The sequence below is a fragment of the Schistocerca cancellata genome, chromosome 4 (assembly GCF_023864275.1).
Source record: "Schistocerca cancellata isolate TAMUIC-IGC-003103 chromosome 4, iqSchCanc2.1, whole genome shotgun sequence".
NCBI lineage: Eukaryota > Metazoa > Arthropoda > Insecta > Orthoptera > Acrididae > Schistocerca > Schistocerca cancellata.
Window position 1 is genome coordinate 938,661,161 of NC_064629.1, and position 21,208 is coordinate 938,682,368.

Here is a 21,208-nt window from a genome sequence, read left to right on the forward strand (position 1 = left end):
GGCAGTTAATGTAGCATGCAGCAATTTTTGGAACTATTATCGATAAGTATCTGACATATGGTTGGGTGGGGGTGGGGACAGCCTGTAGATGCTCTATGTAAAATGATAAGCACGCAGTTCTTCCTGAGCCAAAAAATGACAAATTGTGTGGAAGAGTAAGTTCTCAGGAAAATTTGTTATATTTCCACACCCGTTCTGTTCAATTGTTACATAAGAGAGTACACTGTGTAGCTATACCGCTCAGATAGTCCTGTATACAATACAATGACAGTTTTATCCTCCCCCCCCCCCCCTGTGTGTGTGTGTGTGTGTGTGTGTGTGTGTGTGTGTGTGTGTGTGTGTGTGTGTGTGTGAGAGAGAGAGAAAATGAAACCTTCTTAATAAAACTACATAATAAAAGGGAAGGAAAATTATTACACAAGACAGTGAAACTCCTGACAATGAATGCTCCAGAGGAAGAAGGGGCACACGGTTTTTTTAATAAGCTATCTAACTAAATTAAAGAAATCATAGGAATTAAAAATCATTAAAAAATGTTTGAAGTGTATCTTACACAGAGATGCACTTACATATACGTGAGTTCAATGTAACTTAATTTCAGCTGTTGCATTAGAGCAGGAAATATGTAATAAATATGTTTCAAAAAGACCTTTATGCACCATTAGAATGTGATTTCTCATTGTAAATTTAATTTATGTTCATTGTAATCAGGCCCTGACAGAATGTAAAATGGTGTATGCAGTCATAATATTGATATTTCTTTCATCTTTGAGTGTCTGCACACAAAATTGTATGACATACCCAGTAAGATAAGCTGAAGCTTGTCACCTAGAATACGCAGGCTAAGAATGAATAAAACATAAATTCAGCTATCAGAGTATTTTATCTTCAAAAAACAATAGTGACTGGATAACTGTCAATTGAATGAAACACAACATGTTTTGTACTTCTCAACAGACTTAGTTCTTCGTGTGAGAGATGGTGTGAAACTCAAAAAATTAGTCCATAAATAGGCCTATCACTAAATTCAAGGCACCTGCCTTCTGCCACATTCTCTGTCTGTACATCAAGGCTAATCTCAGGAACTACTTTAGAGATTTTGATATATTCTCACAAATAAACAGACTGATTCAAATGGACAGTTCAAGTATTTAATTTAATACAGTTAGACCAGACAAGTCATTTTGGTCATATATACTTTGTGCTACTCATGATGAAGCCATGGCAGATTGCTATTTCTATAATAAACTGCAATTTTTAGGACCTTGCCCCCTTTTACATAAATTTCTGTGGACACCCATGGCTCTACTCACTATATTCAATATCTACAGCAAGAATTTAAGAATGCTGAATTGAAATAAATCTCAAAGCTTTCAATATTTTTTCACTAACATGCATTTACATTAGCTAGACACTGCAGTTTTTAACAGCAATGTAACAGAAAAAAAAACGATACACTCCTAAAGGAAAGTGATACTACTATCCCACCATAATCATGCAAAAATACTAGTTTGTGCTAAAAATGCACACTAAAAATGACCAAAAATTTATAGCAATCTCTTTCAAAGTATGAACAAGATATACAAAAGCACTATTTAAGAACAATCAATCGCACTGGAGGAATATCTGCAACTGAGAATTATAGCAGAGCTTTAAAATACCACTCCAGTTGTAATGATCTTTTTATTTTACAAAGCGTAAACCAAGACCAGTTTCAAGCTCTTACGCGCCCATCATCAACTGTGATAACTTTGTGCTGTGACTGCAAGTGTCGCAATGGACAAGTAGAGGACACGGTGTACCATCAGCGAGAAAATAATCTTACAACTGAAGCAATATTTCCAACCTTGACAATTTAAGAAATTGTTCAAGTCATATCTGCAGTGACACAGGTTTTATTTTCGCACAGTGTGTTTGTAACATTAAAATTACAGGTATGGTATCGGTACATATTTTTTGGGACATCTGGTATGCAAATAAAATGGAAAATGCGGGGAAAATGCAGCAGTAATCTAATTACGTACATATGTGGATTTGTTGTCAATAGATACAATGAAAGACAAGGCCCAAAAACTAATTTTTATACCAAACATTCACAATGCATAAAGACGTAAAATATATGGTGTGACAGCATTAGCAAGAGGGAGTTCATTTCATTGCGGGCCACATATTTATTTTGTCCCTGAATATCCACAGCTAATTATACCTACTTTTAGAGAATGAAACCTTCACTCAGCAGCAGTAGCTGTTTTGAAACTTCCTGACAGTTTCAAACTGTGTGATATAGCAGGACTCAAACTTCGATTTGCCCATCATTGCCCACAATTGCAACATTCTGGGTTCTAGTATCAAACTGCAATACAGTTTTAATCTGCCGGGAAATTTTGTATCTTCTTTAGCTCACATAAAAGAAATGTAAAACAAGTCCTCGACGTCTAATGGATGTATTATTCTTCCATATAAAAATACTTACACACCAAAGATAGTTGAAGAGTGGACAAGCACATAAATACGAGTGAACCTACAGTTAAGCATTTATGACAACATCTTCCTTGAAGAGAAGAGATAATTCTCAGGAAGGATATTATTTGAAACTTGGCTACACAATTAAATCTTGTTTAAAGGCCTGTCTACATGAACCAGCTGAACCAGGTGGTGAGTGAAAATCGTTAGTCTATGCACTGTTTGTATTCCACTCACGACTTTCAGCGTCCACATTTCTACTATGGAGATTAAAATTTTCATCGATGACACTAGTTGTATTTGAAACACTGTAATGACTTTTTAAATGGCTGAAATGTGTTCAAGGAATTCGGAAGAAAAAGTGAAGTAGTACAACAAACAAGTACTGCATTGGAAATTTGGAGAAAGCACTGCTTTCCTCATCTCCTGTGGGAATAAGACTACTTCTCTCTCGAAAATAAAATTGGGTAGGTGGACAATAATAAGCACAGCTGCTCAAAAATTGTCATCTCTGTCAAGTACGCACCTAAAAGCATGTAATACTAATTTTAGCTTAGATAACATCTGCAAATCACTGTGGACCAGATTTAGAAAATGTGTCGGCATAGGAGATGTTGACACTGACACCACATTGGCAACAACAAATTCTGAAATTCGAACAGACAGTATGGTGTGGTCCCTTCGTACTTTGTACTCCATTAAAAAATAAAGCAGTGCTCAATCCAAATGTCTGTTTTAACACTGTAGTGCTTTAGTAGACATGGTCCCACCTGTGGTATGCCAGTACCTTTTTTTCCAAATTATGAACTGATTTACATTACTAGTTACAGAAAAATCCGTTTATAGTGGACTTTAAACCATGGTGTAACTTGACATATTTCACATTAACTCTGACAGTTACCAATTTAGACACCAAGTGGTATGCATTACTCCATTTGGAGGGAGGAAGAGGAAGTTGTGATGTTTAAAGAAATCACAGAAAAACTATCTTAGGAGGGGCAGCTAAATCATAAATAACAATCCACAGTCACAACCAGTGCACAACAAGTCTCATCTTGTAAAGATTTACGGCAGGAAGAAGAATATGGTCATAAAATTCAATCACTTCAAACAAGGGATATATTTCTGCATAATTAAAACATCTACAATATATCAGAGAGCCCCTTTCTCTGAAGACTATTTTCCATACAGGTAAAGTTAGATTTACTAGACTATACCACCAATTAAGTTACCAGTTCTCTTCAGTTTACCATTATTGTAAATGGATCTACTGAAGCTGGAGAACATAATGAGTACACGTAAGAAGGAACCTCTTGCACCCACTGACTGACTGAAAATGGGCTGAGGTAGGATGGTCTTCACATACTGCAGCAATTTCTGTCTCATGGGAGCTTAAACCATAGCCTGTCCCATTTAGTCAGGATAGCCTTCCTGAAATAATTCTGACACATGCACACCAGCACATTTCACATTTTCTACAATTATATTTTTACTACAACTCTGTATAATGCAATTTACTTGCATATAAACTTGATTGTACAAGTAATACCCAAATGATAATTTTCAGGAACTTGGACTTATAAATCATAAAATGTTGGTGTCCTTATAATATATTCTTATTGGCTCACAAAGTGCATGAGTAATTAAGGGAATGGGCATGGCAAATTGAACGAAGTCACTGTTAGACCTCTGTACGGTGGATAACTTGACATACATTAATAATTTTTACACTCATTCTGAGTAGCCTATTAGTTTGTGTCTTCTTTGGTAAGGCACATCATAATATTCTGTATGATAAGATAAAGAACAATATGAGGAGGGACACACACACACACACACACACACACACACACACACACACACACACACAGGGACAGTGATTTAATCAGCGTGATCTTACTGACACACACACACACACACACACACACACACACACACACACACGCGCGCGCGCACACACACACACAGGGACAGTGATTTAATCAGCGTGATCTTACTGGAGGTGGAATGCCCTTGCTTTCTTTCGACCTTTGAACTGACTGACCCAGGAAATCATAGGGGGGGGATTATAAATTCACTATGTACTCCACTATGTACCCACCAAGGGGTAAGATAGATACTGCCTACAGGAAAATTAAAGAGACCTTTGGAGATAAGAGAACCACTTGTATGAATATCAAGAGCTCAGATGGCAACCCAGTTCTAAGCAAAGAAGGGAAAGCAGAAAGGTGGAAGGAGTATATAGAGGGTCTATACAAGGGCGATGTACTTGAGGACAATATTATGGAAATGGAAGAGGATGTAGATGAAGATGAAATGGGAGATACGATACTGCGTGAAGAGTTTGACAGAGCACTGAAAGACCTGAGTCGAAACAAGGCCCCCGGAGTAGACAACATTCCATTGGAACTACTGACGGCCTTGGGAGAGCCAGTCCTGACAAAACTCTACCATCTGGTGAGCAAGATGTATGAAACAGGCGAAATACCCTCAGACTTCAAGAAGAATATAATAATTCCAATCCCAAAGAAAGCAGGTGTTGACAGATGTGAAAATTACCGAACAACCAGTTTAATAAGCCACAGCTGCAAAATACTAACACGAATTCTTTACAGACGAATGGAAAAACTAGTAGAAGCCGACCTCGGGGAAGATCAGTTTGGATTCCGTAGAAATACTGGAACACGTGAGGCAATACTGACCTTACGACTTATCTTAGAAGAAAGATTAAGGAAAGGCAAACCTATGTTTCTAGCATTTGTAGACTTAGAGAAAGCTTTTGACAATGTTGACTGGAATACTCTCTTTCAAATTCTAAAGGTGACAGGGGTAAAATACAGGGAGCGAAAGGCTATTTACAATTTGTACAGAAACCAGATGGCAGTTATAAGAGTCGAGGGATATGAAAGGGAAGCAGTGGTTGGGATTGGAGTGAGACAGGGTTGTAGCCTCTCCCCGATGTTATTCAATCTGTATATTGAGCAAGCAGTAAAGGAAACAAAAGAAAAATTCGGAGTAGGTATTAAAATCCATGGAGAAGAAATAAAAACCTTGATGTTTGCCGATGACATTGTAATTCTGTCAGAGACAGCAAAGGACCTGGAAGAGCAGTTGAACGGAATGGACAGTGTCTTGAAAGGAGGATATAAGATGAACATCAACAAAAGCAAAACGAGGATAATGGATTGTAGTCGAATTAAGTCGGGTGATGCTGAGGGAATTAGATTAGGAAATGAGACACTTAAAGTAGTAAAGGAGTTTTGCTATTTGGGGAGCAAAATAACTGATGATGGTCGAAGTAGAGAGGATATAAAATGTAGACTGGCAATGGCAAGGAAAGCGTTTCTGAAGAAGAGAAATTTGTTAACATCGAGTATAGATTTAAGTGTCAGGAAGTCACTTCTGAAAGTATTTGTATGGAGTGTAGCCATGTATGGAAGTGAAACATGGACGGTAAATAGTTTGGACAAGAAGAGAATAGAAGCTTTCGAAATGTGGTGCTACAGAAGAATGTTGAAGATTAGGTGGGTAGATCACATAACTAATGAGGAGGTATTGAATAGGATTGGGGAGAAGAGAAGTTTGTGGCACAACTTGACCAGAAGAAGGGATCGGTTGGTAGGACATGTTCTGAGGCATCAAGGGATCACCAATTTAATATTGGAGGGCAGCGTGGAGGGTAAAAATCGTAGGGGGAGACCAAGAGATGAATACACTAAGGAGATTCAGAAGGATGTAGGTTGCAGTAGGTACTGGGAGATGAAGAAGCTTGCACAGGATAGATTAGCATGGAGAGCTGCATCAAACCAGTCTCAGGACTGAAGACCACAACAACAACAACAACAACAATGTATTCCATACCATGTTACAAGCTGACATATTCAAGTATACAAAACAATGTCAGTATCAGCAGAAGTCGCAAGTGAAATAAAGAATATCCTAGCACCAACTGGAGATTGAGCCCTATTACAGTACCAGAATACCATACAGAGTCAATATATTACTCTTGTTTCCAAAGAATAATATTTTTGAGGAAACCACCATTGAGTCAATAACTGTAGACTGGTTAAAATAAAACTATTATAATTATGAGTGTATTTCAAAGCCCTATATTTTTTTGTGCATATATTTAAGAAATATGGACTACTACAATCCTCTCAAATTCATATTATTTTCTAAACAACAATTCACCACAAGCAAAGAATGAAAGTGGCATTCATAATACTACAGGAAATCAATCATCACACTAATATGATGAATCCAATTTTGGTACAGAAACAAGTATAAAACACACCAAAGCCGATTTGCCAAAATAACGACAAATAAAATGCCATGCAGAAAGTTAGAATTTTGTCATGTGTTATTAGAGTATTAGATGGGACAAAAGATTCAAAAGATGTAGAATGTGTAATAGTTATTTAATTTAAAACAAATAATTTGCAAATGACAGCAATGTGTGTATTGTCTAGTACTGTAGTGAACAATTTGCTTTGCACATGTGTATTGTCTCAATGTAGGCCTACTGTACTGGTTGTACCATTCACTAGTACAGTGTGGCATGACCGTCACCATGACAGCTTACCTACAATAGTAATTTGCAATATCCACCTAACTGTGGCTTGGACCTCAACCAATACATTCTTGTGTTGTGGAAAAGGTATAAAGAAAGAATTAGTCTCCATACCTAGACTATACCTCCACATTCCCTCTTTCGAAAGAAAAGAGTGGTGTTCTCTGTATTTTCTAATATGAAGGAGACAAGTGGACAAGAGAAAAATATGAACTGCATGCTGTGAACTGTGCACAATTATTACAGTTTTCTTTCCCAAATAAATCAGCCCTTGTCAACTTTCCATGTCCACAGTGTTTTATATTCAGGCCTACATTGATTATAATGTTCAAATATCTATTAGTGTACAGCATACAGGCACGAGAGCCATAGAAAAAGATATCTTGGATTCATACTCTATGATGTGTGTATACACTACTACTATTTGTTATCTGTACAAGTTATATAAAAATATCATTGAATGATATAATGTTTCCAGTTACTCAAAATGCTAATAACAATACAGGTTATCTGATGCTACTGAAACAAGAAAGAAATAACACATTCAATAATACGTGTAGAATACTAGACACAATGCACACACTATGTCAGACAAATGTCAGCAAATATTAGTATCACTCACAGGTCACATCTAAATCTTTGTCTTCAGCATAGGCAGCTTTTCTATCTGTTTACATGTATCCTATCAAGTGTTGTTTACCTTCAATTTGTATGAGCGTTTATATGCAGTTCTAACTAACGTAAAACACACAACAATTTCACCTCATTCAGTCGGTTTCATTATTTGTAAACTACTATGCTACATCTCTAGTTCAGAGATCAAAAGATTTTATCTTCATATAATTGTTCCACTTACTTTACAAGCTAAAAATCCCTGGTGCTGATCAATTACATAGCCGTCGGATCGCTTCTGCATACCACCGGAAAACAATTTATTAGTGTTAAACAACAAGAAATGCATTCATCATCGGTGGGCGTCTGCCAAACACTGGATTTGGTCTCTCAGAGGTCCATAAACAAACCTCTGGAAAACGTATCTGTGAGATCCTTCAAAACCGTCCAAAATTTGGGCCTTACTTCGTGAAAGGCTCATGTCCACATGCACTTTGGCACTAAATCATTCTGGGATGCGTAACTAACACACACACACACACAGTACATAGTCTGATGCACAACTACTGTTTAAAACGAACGTTATTTCTCACGAGATGTTCATTGCGACGGTGTCGGTACAAGAAATTGTACTGATTTCCTCCCGGCATATTAGTTACACTCTATCTTTTTTCTGCAAGTCTTATTCACTGTTATATCTCAAACATTATCAGGGTACAACCAAAACAATGAGTTCACTTCCCACTTCGAAAGTATATAACTACCGCACACTGTAGTAATAATGTAGAAAAATAGACCGTATTTTTACGTTTCGTCTCAAATCACTTTTTTAATTCCTAGCTGAGTTTTTAAATCAGTGCAGAGTTACAATGTCAAGTTTGACACGCAATTTTCATTCATTGTGCAGCCTCCACTGAAATGGAAGATAAACCTTACACTGAGTCAACTGCTTCCCCCACCACATTCAGTGACATCCGCTTGTACGTGTTGTACGTTATCTGTCGGTAGTTCCTTACTGTTCTCCGAAATTGCTTACTTCATAGCTTAGTCAGAATGAAATTATCTCAACAGACTTATTCGTCAGATCCTTATGTACGGAAGGTCTAACATAGAAATGACATTAACGATATTTAAGGAAATGTTAGCGGTAGACTACGGACAGGTGTACAATAGATTTGAAGCTAGCCTACTGTTTTAAGTAGTTAGATTAGTCACTTGCGAAGCCTGTATTTATAAGTACTATACATAATCCGTGATTCTTTTACAAAACAAACTCCAATTAAAAACAGATTAAGGTACAATGGCAGTGGTCTAATTATCAAGAGAGTGTAAATTTCATTGTTGATGGAGTGGCCGGGAATAAGGTAAATTACAGTGCATTACCACCCTACACCAAGGGTGTGTAAGACGAAAGTTATTTTAGCGCAGACTAAAAATGTTTCTTCTTGGATAATGTGTTTACAATTTAAGCCAATAATATTCGGCCCCCAGACATACTAATCACTCTCGAAATTGCTGAATATATTTATACGATTGTTAACAGGTGCACTAACATTACTATATGTGTTTGTACGCAAGGATGTTTCCTGATTAGGTCAACCACGTAATTAACGAGTGACATGTTGGCCTCTCACGTCCGATGCAGTGTTAGTCAATGTCTCAGCTGCGTACAAAATGGCCAAATCCGTATACGAATACATGAACTTCGCGTTCTTAGAATACTAGCCTTCACTTCAGATCGTTATTGTAATGTCGACGGGCTGTTTCACCATTGTTGCTCATACATTTGGTTGAGCGGTGAGGTGATGGGTTCACACACAATATCGCAATACAGCCATGGGGCGCTCCTCAATCCAACTTTATATATTGTATGGACTGTTGAAAATCAAAGTTCTACATCACGAATAACTAAAGTATTAACAACATACAGACGATAAAAGCCTACATTCAATGCTTATGTCCCTCTGGGACAGCAACCGCAGCCTACACCAGGAGTCAGTAACATTTTAGACCAGTCGCTACGTCATACAGCTTCAGCTACCTGCGTTCGTGTAGTCGCTGCATATTGCAACATTTCAAATACGACAGTAGTAACAGTGACGATTAAGCGTTTCCGACTTCTGTAGAAAGACTGCACCCGAAGTGTAGGCACATCTATAGGTTTCTACTTGTCGAACAACATGTAAAGCATGACAAACGGCGGAATAACTTTTGTAGTTACGTAATTGTGCTGACCACGACAAAACTAATATTCCTGCGCTGCGCTCTATTCGACATGTAAAAGCGGCCAAATAGTTAGCACCGACAACGGTGGCACCTATCGGCTCTTGTTTATAAGTGGTTGTTTGAAATGTATTTTCTTTTATGAAAAACACATAAAATCATTTAAAGCTTTGTTCCTTGTATCACGCTCAATGCAATGATGGCTCTCAGAGCCGCATGGCGTTGAATCGTGAGCCGTGGATTTCCAGCCATTGGTCTAGATCGTGTTGCAAGATAACTTGATGAATGGTTGATAAAAAAAAAAGGGCTAACAATATCACCTTGCAAACCTGAAGTAGTTGTGTATAGTCACACACTTGTGGAGCACCTTGTTCCAAATATGAAGTTAGAAGATGATACGATATCAGTATTACCGACAGCAGGATTCCTGGGACTAATATGTCACCCACATCGTATGCTCACATCAGATATGTGAGATACTGTTGACTATTTCAACGTGCAATAACCAATCACAGATGGCAGGTGGCAGCACTATCAGTGAAGAGTATTTAAAGCGTATCAGGAGGATGCGGAAAACAGTGCAATTGCTGTCGTAATGTAGAAATGGAGAGATTTATCTGATGTCCCAAAGGGTATATCACTGGCTTTCGGGCCAAGGGTGGAAGGATTTCCGAAACGGCTGAATTCTTAAACTGTTTGTGTGGCGGCATGAATAAAATACGAGGGCTATTCAGAAAGTAGGGAACGTTTCCCTCTCACGCCGCTAGCCGCGATCAGATCGCGTATATTTTGGTATGTGCGTACTCGGCAGCTCGGTTGGCATCCATTTGTGACAGCGGGAACGTCTCTGCGCGTCCGGTTTTTTCGATATTCGAATTTGAAATGTGCGCTGCAATAGAAAATCCTTCCAGTTGTGAGGTGCGATCCGCGATACGGTTTTTGTTGGCAAAAAACCTAAAACCTATAGAAATTTATCGTGAACTGTGCGAAGTGTAGGGAAACAACGTAATGAAAGAATGTTCCGTCCGGAAATGGTGCATTCGGTTTAAAAATGGCCGAACCAACGTTCACGATGAAGAGAAGAGTGGACGCTCAAGCATTGTGATTGACAATCTTGTCGCTAAAGTCGATGAAACGATTCGTGAAAACCGTCGCTTCACAATATCGAAGCTTTCGCTTTCTTTTCCACAAGTTTCACGGACTTTGTTCTTTGAAATTGTCACTCAAAATCTAGGCGGAACTCCAGGCGGGCGTGACTCACTGGCTGACGTCTCAGGCGGCAGAAGGTCTTTCAAAGCTTGTCCACCGTTATGATAAGGGCCTCAATGTGTTCGGTGACTATGTGGAAAAGTAGTATGTCTGTCGGTCTTTCAGATGTATATAATAAAGTGTATTACTTGTACTTAGTTTTTTTCCCTACTTTCTGAATAGCCCTCGTACCTCGTGCATGGCAAAATGGAGCTATCCACGACTGGTGCCGAGGCGACTGCGGTGCACCACGGACCATAGCTGACAGGGGTGAAAGATGACTGTGGAGATGTGTATGGGCGAATAGCTGTGCAAATACTGTGCTGTCTAACAACAGTGTCTCCTGCTGCTTCTGGTCTTCTGCAGCAGCTGCCTGATTCATACACCCGTGCTGACTGCTGTTCATCAGTGATGAAGGCTGGACACCTACTGAGTGACGACAGGTCGCCCTTTCAGATGACTCACGTCTTGTGCTGCAGTGGACAGATGGCTTTTGGCGTGTACAGCCCTGCAACCATCGTTGGAAGGATCCAGGCTGGAGGAGGGAGCATTACGGTCTGGAGAATGTTTTCGTGACATTCTCAGGATTATTTCATCATTCTGGAAGGCACGATGGATCGACAAAAGTATCTATCTATCCTTGGGGACCATTGAACCCCTACACACAGTTTGTTTTTCCTCCACACGAGCCGGTCGCCGTGGCCGAGCGGTTCTAGGCGCTTCAGTCCGGAACCGCGCGACTGCTACGGTCGCAGGTTCGAATCCTGCCTCGGGCACGGATGTGTGTGATGCCCTTAGGTTAGTTAGGTTTAAGTAGTTCTAAGTCTAGGGGACTGATGACCTCAGATGTTAAGTGCCGTAGTGCTCGGAGCCATTTGAATTTGAACCTCCACACAATGGCATCTACCAGCAGGAAAATGCAGCGTGTCTCAGAGTTCACAGTGTACATGCACGATTCAAAGAGCACCAGGATGACTTTACAGCAGTCCCCTGGCCAACGAACTCGTCAGATTTAAACCCAATCGAGAATATGTGGGATCACTTCGATCGGGCTATTTGCGCCAGTGATCCTCAACTGAGAATCCTCGGGTTGGCACGGTACCACATCCCTGTCAGTACCTTCCAGAATTTCACTGACTTCCTGCACGTCTCGCAGTGGTCTGCACTACAAAAATGGTCATTCAGTCTTCTGACTGGTGGTTACATTAAAATGACTGGACAGTATACTAACCCAATACCATAGTGTAAGGTCGACTGCAAGACTACTAAGTGTGGTGGTGCAGTATTAATGCAGTAGACTCACTGTCTGGAGGAGCGGGACTGACTGTCTTATTCAGCCACCCAGGCTTGGTTTCCCAAAGCTGCTTAGGTGAATAACTGGAGGGTTTAATTTCCAGCAGCACACATATCAAATCTCACTCAAGTTTATTTCCTTTTCATATAAATGTATGTATGTGTAAAGCCATCTGTAATGTATTTGACGTGACCTATAGTACAGTATATTCAAAAAGAATTCATATCTTCTACATGACTGAAGATAGAAACTTGGGATGAACTTTAACTTGGGTGTTGAAACAAAAGCATTTCCCTCACATCAGTTGTAAGTTATCAGTTCGTGTGGTTGCCAGTAGGGGTCTCCATCACAGCCACCAAAGAGACCCGTGTGTTCATCATGCAGGTAGCTCACTCGCTCGTTAATTACCCTTAGTGCATCAAATCGAGATAACGATAACACAGCACCAGAAGGCATTTTGCGGCCTCCATTTCAACAAGTACAATTCATTTACAATTGTGCGGCGTGCTTTTCGACAAAAATATGGCAGTGCACACCCCACAACTTAATGGGTGCACGGATTATGCATTGCACCATTGATATTCAAGGTTGCATGATTTCACGGTATGTGAATTTATTTCAGCGACACGAAAGAGCCATAGAAACGCTCAGTAAAATTCAATGAGATGCTCTACAAGAGAAGCAGTGGGTAGTAAGTAAAAGAGAGGCTTTTTAAAAATTTCAAAAAAGGATCAATTGAATTTGGTATAAGACCTCATGCAAGCGTCTGTTCAAGACAGATTTATACGGATGAGACAAAACATTATGACCACCTTGTAACGGAACTGAAATGATGGTGGGCTGACAGTAATTTGGAGCCCGCGCGTCGGAAACGGGCGCGCTCGTGTGAGACTGCCAGGGAGTGCACCCTGATGCCATGTATTGGCGAAACTGGGAATTAGCGCTACCTGTCAGACAATGCACTAAGCTCTCAGAGTCAAATGTATTCTTTTTCTTGGTAATTATAAGTTATTACTGTATAATTTAATGTTGTAAAGTGGTAGTAGTAAATTATTATGACTGGTATGAATTCCAGGGTAATGAATATCAATATCCTTAAATACTAAATGATTTCGGTAAAAAGGTGGTAGGGGAACGCCCCCACTCTTGGTGATACGAGTGTAGCTAGGGGTAGCTGGAGACACAGGGACTGAACAATGGAATGGCCTGGGGAGTGTTGACGTGATCGGACGTGCGTAACTGTGCTCAAGCAAAAGTGATTGTGCAACAGAGAAGAGGCGGATATCGTCGCCGTTTTTGGAGTAAAAGGCGACGAATGGTTGTTGAAGCCGCCTCTATGCCACTGTGGCTGATTGTAAGAGTTCCTGCACCCAGATTTTATGGCGGACGTGCAGTAGCTTATATGAGTGCTACAGCTCGTAGTTCCAGCCGCCATTAAGGGCATGAGGCGTGAAGAGCTGTGTTAGCCACATGCATCTCACCACCAGCACCGACACGTCTACCCAAGGCAAGACTGCTTGCAATTGTTGAGTCGAACTTTGTATACATGTAAAAGGAGAATACCAGTTTTCTTTTATGCAAGTGCAGAGGACAGAATAGTGTAGTAACCTCAAACATAGTATAGTGAAATCAGACTGAGGCCACCATCGCCTCTTTCATTTACAATTCTTTTGGTTGTAGAATACTTTAGCGTATAAGAATGTTGAAAAGAGCAATGGTCACACCAGAATGAGTCGCCTATTTATAGTTACTTAAATTTTTCTGAGTAACCTTTCAAGTAAAGTCACTTAACTAATTCTGTATCAATTGTCCAAAGAGTGATATCCAAAATCATTAAATAAGTTGAAGGATAGAATTTTGTTAACCCAAGTTGCATAAACTGTCTTGGTAGTAATTACCAAGCCAACTCACGGAAATTGAGAGAGTATTTGCTTTGTAGAATCATCTAGAATGATCAGAAATAGTAATATTCAGAATTAAGTTTAAATTCAACTCACGCCATTTCACTTTGAAACAAGCCAAAAATTGATTTATTCTTTTGCTCCTTCAGAGCTGGCGACCGTAGTTATAAGTATTTTCAGGAGGATTCGACGGTAAGTCTGCTGCTCTCGTCGTGCTGATAGGATTATCCACTGATGCTAGCAGTGGTGATTGGATACATAAGCTCACTACCAAGTTAAGTGGGTCAGGTAGGCAGTGTTACCGTGTGAACTGTAGGGCACTGTAGGCCGTGGATCGAACCCGTTCAATCATCACAGCTCTTAGGGAAATAGTCCGGTTAGGAGTGTACTAATCATTAGGTAAATACTGGCGAGTAACGGTCAAAAATGTATACGCAAGTGAATTTAGCAAGGTCCACGTAGCACCTAGTTAATGTGGTGCAATGGCGAGGGTAGGAGTGGAGTAAAAGTGAGCTGAGCTTGTGGCAGCTGTGCTGTATTCAAATATTAACAACGTGAATTCACTACTACCTCTTACCATTAGAACTGAGCTATTTACAGTTAAAATACGTAGCAGTAAGCGCAAAGGCGTGACAGCTACAAGTCCGTATTGGTTTTATACATACGGAATTAGGAAGCGGGTCATTACGTCAGTGGAGGGGGTTAAAATAACCGAGTCAGTTGAGAACATACCCCATTTACTGATGGAAAGATTCGGCGGTTCGTTCGCATGTGGCGACCTTGACAGGACTTACCAAGTTTGTAGAATAATGGCTGCAATAAAAGTGTTTTATATAAACTTGTAGTTTCAAGAAAATTTTAAATTTAAAATTCTGTTGTAGACAAATATACCACAATTGGTAAGTTCAAGACGACAACCTGCAAAGCAGCAAAAGAAAGTCCAATAGTAGGAGTTAAACAAGTAATACTTGGTTTAATAAACATTTCTATTAGGCACAAAATACAGCAGCATAAGATGGAGTCGAATAGTAACAAGCAAGACGAAAACATTACAAGGTCAGACCCAGAATTAGGGACCATAGATACTGTTGTAGGGTTGGAAAATCTTATAGATGAATCCACACCCATAAGACAGGAGGAACGGGAAGTGAAACCAAAGGTAGTGAAAAGTGAACCCAATGTATCTGTGGATGCAAGTCACAAGGGAGAGGATATGGAATTAACAAGTTTGTTAAATAGGATGATGGCGCAAATTCGAGAAGGGAATGCTAGTTTGAAAGCAGAAATGGCTAGTCATATATCCCAATTGGATGAAAACCTATCTGGTAAAATAAAAGCCAATTTTGATATTTTGAATACGCAAAGTCAACGTATCACAGAGGTAAACAAATCAGTAAATAGCATTAGGGCTGAAATAACAAATGTTCAGAGAAAAGTCACAGAAATAGAGAAAAGATTTGATACCGAAATTCAGAGAATAGAGAAATCAGTGGAACCTTTGGTTAGTGAAAAATTAGAACCGATAATTGAAAGTAAATTACAGGTGATAGTACCAGTTGTAAAGAAAGAGATTGTTAAAGAAACGGCAGCTGATATTGAAACACTGTGCAATACCATGTTGAGTTTTGATGCATGTGTGCAGGAGCAGGAAAATACACTGCGTAATGAGATAAAATTGTTAAGTCAGCAAGTTCAGAATCAGACGTTTCTTAACTGTAGTGGTATCTCATTGGTAATACAAAAATCGGAAATACTGAGTAGGGAGGAAAAATACGATCCTCAAAAGAAACAGGGTGGATGGCATCCAATGGATTTTATAAAAAATTGTGAACGTGTCTTACCAACAGACATGTCGGATAAAGAAAAAATTAATTTAGTAATAGACGCTTTAGCAGGTCATGCTAAACGTTGGGGATTGAATTTGGATATCGACAATTTGAAGTTTACAGACTTCAAAGAAAAGTTCCTTGAGGAATTCTGGAGCACACAACAGAGAGATAGGTTGTGGAGAGAATTCGTTGTCGCCAGAATGCCAGAACATGGGCGTGGGCTCATGAAAGAATACTGTGAAGGATGGTTCAAGCGTTTGGAGTATCTTAAAGATCGTAGATCAGAATCGGAGATAGTGTGGGAGTTGTGGAAAAAGCTACCTGACGATTCAAAGCGCTATGTAGGAGGCACTCATCGAACATTCGATGAATTTTTAGAAAAAATCGAGAATGAAGATAGGTGGCGTGAAACTAGAGAGTTTCGAGGTTTCAGAAATCAGAATGGAATAGTAAAAAGTGATAGGAATGAACCGCAAATTAACATGATGAGAGGAAGAGGTCAAGGAGGTAACTCTCAGCGAGGGAGAGGAAACTATCAGGGAAACAGGATGCATTATCAAAATCAGGAAAACTAAATACCGCGCAGGTGAAGGGCCTAACGCGCGCGGAAAGAAAGAAATGGCACAAATATAGGGAAGATCGGAGTAGTCAGTACTATAGTAGGATAGTGCGTCGTTCGCCTGAAGAGCAGTTACATAAACGAAACTTTGCGAAGTATAATGCAGGGATACAAACAGAGGAGAGAGAGCAGGGAGGAATTATTAAGGGAAATGAAGTAGGAAAAGAATATCGGTCGGATGTGAAGGCTCACGTGAATGAAATAAGTACAATTCGAGGTCAGAGTGACGAATTGATGAAGGAAGAGTCAGAGAAGGCGTTGTTTGTCGGTAGGGATGGCAACTGTGCAGAGAGGCAGGGGCAGGGGAGGAGTGATGTGACTTATGGTAAAGGGTTCGTACGAATAGTCGACGAATCGCATCTAGAAGTAATTAAAGAGGAAAGGGTGGATAAGAAAAAGGGGCATAGTGCAGAGACGCATGCCGATTCAGAAATTACCTCGTATGCAGAAATGTACATCAGCTCAAAAGCCAGCCAGCACAATTAGAAAGATCTTCCACTCAAGTGATTAATTTGGACCCGAATATGACAGTGTTAGAGAGCCATACCGATTATGATGTGTACCTAGTGACAGCAAGAGTACATGACTGTGATGAAGATTCTTTTAAAGAAATTAGAGAAAGTGTATCTAACCAAGAGAAAGAGTGTTGTGATCCCTGTAGTACTGAAGCAAATGAGTTTAGTGAGACTGGAATTCCATTAGTAGGGGAAAATAATGAAAGTAAGAGTGGCGAATGCACTATCCAACAAAGGGAAAGTAGAGAAATGGATTATAATTTGCGAGAATTATTTGAACCCGAAGAAGGTCATATTTCTAAGGAGGAGGAATTATCGTCAGAATCATCAGAAAGCATCCAGGGAGAAAAAGAAGTAGAGGAAGTTTCCGATTCCGCAACCGAGAGTTCAGGCATGACAGATTCGAATGAGAACGAGATGGCATTAAAGAGCCTAGACGAAGGACTATTGGAAAAAGTGGTGAAAGAATTTAGGATGAAAAGAAGAAAGAAACCTCCAGATGGAATGGTCAGTATAAAAACCGGAAAAATAATATGGCAAGACTTGGCGGTGGAAAAGGATTTATTATGGGAAGATAAAGAAAGTATAAAAGAGGACAATAGGATGCAAACAATCCTACCCATTAATATATGTGGGTACGATTTATATGTATTGTTGGATACGGGTGCTCAAATAAGTGCTATTTCGCACGCATTTTTTGAGATGATCAAAGAGCAACGAGGAGTAGTCATGATGCCAGTAACGGGTGTTAAAGTGATAGGGGCGACAGGGAAATGTAGTAAACCTGTTAAACATCAAGTGATGATGGAATTTAAGATAAAAAACAAGCTATTTTCGAATGCATTTTTAGTAGTTCCAGAGCTCAGTGCCGAGATCATTTTAGGCATTGACTGGTTAATAAAACAGAAAGTAATTATAGATTGTGACAAAGGGATAATAGTTTGTAAAGTTGATAGTGCGGTATTAGAAATACCATTTGAATCATCTAGAGTAATGGAAGAGAACCAGCTGAGATGGGTAGAATTTAGAGATGATCATGATTCAGGAATAGGTCAAAAATTCGATTGGTTTCTGGTGAGGCAGATAGTTGAAGACGGAAATAAGGAGACACTCCTTCGAAATGTAGTGGATAAAACGGAAGGACTATCTGATGCCCAAAGGGAGGATCTATGGCAAATTCTGAAAGAAAATCAGGAGGTATTTTCGGACAAACCGGGACGAGTGATAAATTATGAGTACTGCATGGAGGTAGAGGAGCATGAACCTTTCTTTAAACCACCATATAATGTACCCTTGTCTAAGAAAGAATCAGTTCAAAAGGAAATAGATAAAATGGTTTCATGTGGGGTCATTGAACGGAGTTATAGCCCATATAATAACCCATTGGTGATAGTAGGTAAGAAGGATGGAAGTGTACGAATAGTGATAGATGCTCATACTCTGAATAAAGTAGTGAAGAGGGAGTTGGATCGTCCAGAGAACATAGATAATTTATTGCAGAAGTTTAATGGTGTAAAGTACATGACTAGTTTAGACCTAACTGCAGGATACTGGCAGATCCCATTAAGTGAGGAGTCTAGGAAGTACACGGCATTTTTATTCAATGGCAAATGCTACCATTACACAGTGGTACCATTTGGCCTAAATACTTCCGTTTCAGTGTTCATTCGGGCTTTAGACAAAATTTTAGGGAGTGAACTTAGTTCGCTAATCGCGGTTTATGTAGATGATCTGTTAATTGCTACAAGGACATGGGAAGAGCACATGGAGTTATGCGACAGGGTGTTCAAAGCTTTAATTAAAGGAGGAATGACCCTGAACCTGAAAAAATGCGAGTTTGTGAAGAAAGAAATAAAGTTTTTAGGTCACATAGTAACACCAGAGGGAATTGAAAAGGATCCCAATAAAGTCAAAGCAATAAAAATTGTCCGGCTCCCAAGAATAAAAAACAACTAAAGTCGTTTATAGGACTTTGTTCCTTTTATCGTAAGTATGTGGATGATCAGGTGTTCAATAGCCCACATCTGAACAACCCACTTAAGAAGAACAGTGTGTATATATGGACTGAGGAATGTGAAACAGCATTCAACCGGCTAAAAGACAATTTGGCTAAAAACATAAAGTTATGGCACCCTGACCTGTGTGAACCATTCCACATGGCAACAGATAGTTCAGATTATGGATTGGGAGTATCCATATTTCAGGAGGTAATGATAGATGGGGAAAAAACTCATAGACAAATAGCATTTGCGAGTAGAACCATGTCTAAGTATGAAAGAAACTATACAGTTTCAGAGAAGGAGGCTTTAGCTATAGTATGGGGTTTTAGGAAATTTCAACTTTTCTTATGGGGACATAAGACTGTGGTCCATACAGACCACAAAGCTTTAATATTTTTGAAGGACTGCAGATTGTTACGTAACAGGTTGACCAGATGTGCGCTGTTTTTACAACAATTTGATATAGAGATCAAGTATGTTAAAGGGAAAGAACATGCAGTACCGGATGCTTTGTCGAGATTACCGGAAGGATGTGAGACACTAGAAAGTGTAAAGAATAGGGAAGATGTTTTTGAGGTGAATTACTTCAAAAAAGCGGAAGGAAGAGAAAAAATTAGGGAAATATGTCGGAATATGCGAAGATATCAAAGTGATGATGATGCACTCAAGTCGGTAAAGGTCAAGTTTGACAATCCGGACGCAACTAACATAAGGGCTTCATATAAAATACATAAAGGTGTACTGTATCTTCAAAGATTAAATAATCCAGGGAAGTGGAGAGTATGTTGGCCGGAACAACACACTGAAGTGCTGATAGATTATGTTCACTTGGCATATGGCCATTGTGGTGCACGGAAGTGTACCGCTAAGTTAGATGAATGCATTACCTTTAACAACATGGCACGAAGGGTAGCACAGAGGATAAGATCTTGTGATCTATGCCAAAAGGCGAAAGTAACAAATGCAACTAATCAAGGGCCCATGCAATCAATAAAACCTGATGAAGTATTAGAAATAGTAGCAGTAGATATCTTTGGACCATTACCGAAAACCATGGGGGGTTTTGTGTACATATTTGTAGCAGTTGAACTTTTCTCAAAGTATATAAATCTATATCCTTTGAGAAAAGCTACTGCCAGAGCTGTGTATGATAAAATGGTGTGTGATTATTTTGTGAAAGTAGGGAAGCCAAAGAGAATACTATCAGATAATGGTATTCAGTTTTGCTCAAAAACGTGGAAGGATGGGATAACTGAGAAACAGGTAGAAGTGGTACATATCTCAGCTTATCACCCATCAAGCAATCCGGCAGAAAGATATATGCGTGAGATAGGTCGGTTATTTAGGACGTACTGCCATAGTAACCACAAGAAGTGGGGCATGTATGTGTGTGAATTCGAAGAAATCATGAATTCATTAACAAACGAGAGCACTGGATTTACTCCAGAAGAAATCCTGAAAAAGACAAGAAGTAAAAGTCTAGTAGAAGACCTACTAGAATTTCCAGATAGAGTTGAATTAGATTATGATAGTAAAAAGAACTTAGTAAAAGACAAGATGAGAAAACAAGCAGATGCGAGAGTTCGTCGTCACGACGAAAAAGTAAGGAATCCTAAATTCAAAATAGGTGATCTCGTTCTTGTAAAAACACATGAAAAGTCAAGTGAAATTAATAACGAGATCAGCAAATTTAAATATATATATAATGGACCATTTAAAATAGTGTCCATACCCAATGTGAATGCTTATTATTTAGAGTACCCATTAACAGGCAAACGCCTGGGAGTAAGAAACATAGTGGATCTCAAAAGGTATGAACCACGAATTCTACCAGATTGAAAATAAATATATAAATAAATACTAAAGTAAACCAATATGTAAATAGTTTTGTTTCTTTTGTTCTATGTGAAAGGTAAATGCTAACTAAAATATAT

At 39.2% G+C, this 21,208-nt stretch overlaps 1 protein-coding gene across 1 annotated transcript in view; it reads right to left on the minus strand.

Moving 5' to 3' along the window:
- LOC126185135 (uncharacterized) overlaps positions 1–8,589 on the minus strand; it is a 193,337-nt gene extending 184,748 nt beyond the window's left edge. Inside the window, exon 1 of the mRNA XM_049927969.1 lies at positions 7,890–8,589. The gene's annotated coding sequence lies outside the window, so the exon portion shown is untranslated. The remainder of the gene's footprint in view (positions 1–7,889) is intronic.
- Between the last annotated feature and the right edge of the window lie 12,619 nt (positions 8,590–21,208).